Genomic DNA, 1,769 nt, shown 5'->3' on the forward strand with positions numbered 1-1,769 from the left:
TCCCAGGCGAAAATACACCCTTAAAACCAGGAGAGACTTCAAACTGGATTTATTAAAAATTCTGATTCAGTTACATTTCTAAATATGGGGGGAAAAATGCAACAGGTGAACCTTAATGTCTAAATAATCAACAATTAAAAGAACCTACTTTTGAGAAATAATAATACATAGCAATTGGAAAGTATTTTCAGAATTATTGGAGAAAATGAGCAAAAATATATGCTATTTTTTAAATATAATTGTATTTTAATTTGGCGTAAAGCATCTTTAAAAAAAAAAATAATAATAATTCTCCCAATGCAACGTATTTCCTGTAAAATGAGTTTAAATGACGCCGCATAATGAGAACGATACACAAACATACCTTTAACGGAAAGCGATTTTCCTCACAAGCAAAAGCTTTTTTTTTTTCTCTCTCTCTCTCTCTCCAAAAGGAACAGTCCAATGTGAATTCAGACGTCTTATGTCTCACTTCTTCAGCTCTCTGAGTTTGCTGGGAAGAGAAAAAAGTGCATCCGGCTGAAGAGCAACGAGGTCTTTCATCTCACTAACCTTGTGAGTCTATAAGTACCCGACTGCTCGATTACATATTATGTAAAAAACAAAACAATACGACAGCATTGTATGTTAATGCCCTGACACCTCGACCCTGCCTGGCTTATGTGGATGAAGAGAAAAAAAAAGGGAGGAGGAAAGAAGACAGTAAAAAAGCCAGCCCTTTACAGCAATCTCAGCATCTCTGGTTTCAGGTTGCGCTCACAAAAGGTGCGGTTTGGATCATCCAAAACACTGTACAGTAACATGAGTGTGTGTGTGTGTGTGTGTGTGTGTGTGTGTGATTACCTACCTACATTTTGCACATAAAACCACAAGTAATGTTTTGAAAATCGTTATTAACAGGCCATTGGACTAAAGCTGGATTCTGGATCAATAGTGTTCGGCCGCAGCCCCAATATCAGTTCAATGGCTTTGATCAGCTGAAGTCTGGACGGCTTCCATAATCATTACCGCACATGTGAAGCGCTTCACCCGAGCCAGCCTTTGACCCTTTGTGTTTTCAGTCTGCTCACTGTCCTACGGGTTTTGACGACTTAATAGTTGCTACTATTTTCACTCGGAAAGTGCTAGTAAATTTCACAATTTTGAAGTAGAAAGACTTTCAAAGTTGTTTTATTTTTAACTTTGAAAAAAAAAATCATTGTGTATTAGTACCACATACACTATATTGACAGAAGTATTGAGACGCCCCTCCAAATCACTGAGTTCAGGTGTTCAATCCCTTCATGGCCACAGGTGTATAAATCAAGCTCTAGGCCTGCAGACGCTTCTACACACATTTGGAGCTCTGAAAAATTTTCTCACCACTAAATATTCCACGCTCAACTGTTAGTGGTGTTATAACAAAGTGGAAGCGATTGGGAACAACAGCAACTCAGCCACGAAGTGAGATCTCAGAGCGGGGTCAGCGCATGCTGAGGGTCACAGAGCGGGGTCAGCGCATGCTGAGGGTCACAGAAGTCGCTAGAGACCTCCAAACTTCTGTGGCCTTCAGATGAGCTCAAGAACAGTGTGTAGAGCTTCATGGAATGGGTTTCCATGGCCGAGCAGCTCATCCAAGCCTTACATCACCAAGAGCAAAGCAAAGCGTGGGATGCAGTGGGGTAAAGCGCGCCGCCACTGGACTCTAGAGCAGTGGAGACGTGTTCTCTGGAGTGACCAATCACGCTTCTCTCTGGCAATCCCATGAACGAGTCTGGGTTTGGCGGTTG

General features: G+C 41.5%; 1 protein-coding gene across 1 annotated transcript in view; it reads right to left on the reverse strand.

Annotated features, from left to right (window-relative positions):
- The window catches only part of LOC307124779 (scavenger receptor cysteine-rich domain-containing group B protein), a 44,133-nt gene extending 43,324 nt beyond the window's left edge, over positions 1–809 (reverse strand). The window contains exon 1 of the mRNA XM_079814226.1: positions 365–809. The gene's annotated coding sequence lies outside the window, so the exon portion shown is untranslated. The remainder of the gene's footprint in view (positions 1–364) is intronic.
- Between the last annotated feature and the right edge of the window lie 960 nt (positions 810–1,769).

This window comes from Gobio gobio (assembly GCF_949357685.1).
Source record: "Gobio gobio genome assembly, chromosome: 4".
Taxonomy (NCBI): domain Eukaryota; kingdom Metazoa; phylum Chordata; class Actinopteri; order Cypriniformes; family Gobionidae; genus Gobio; species Gobio gobio.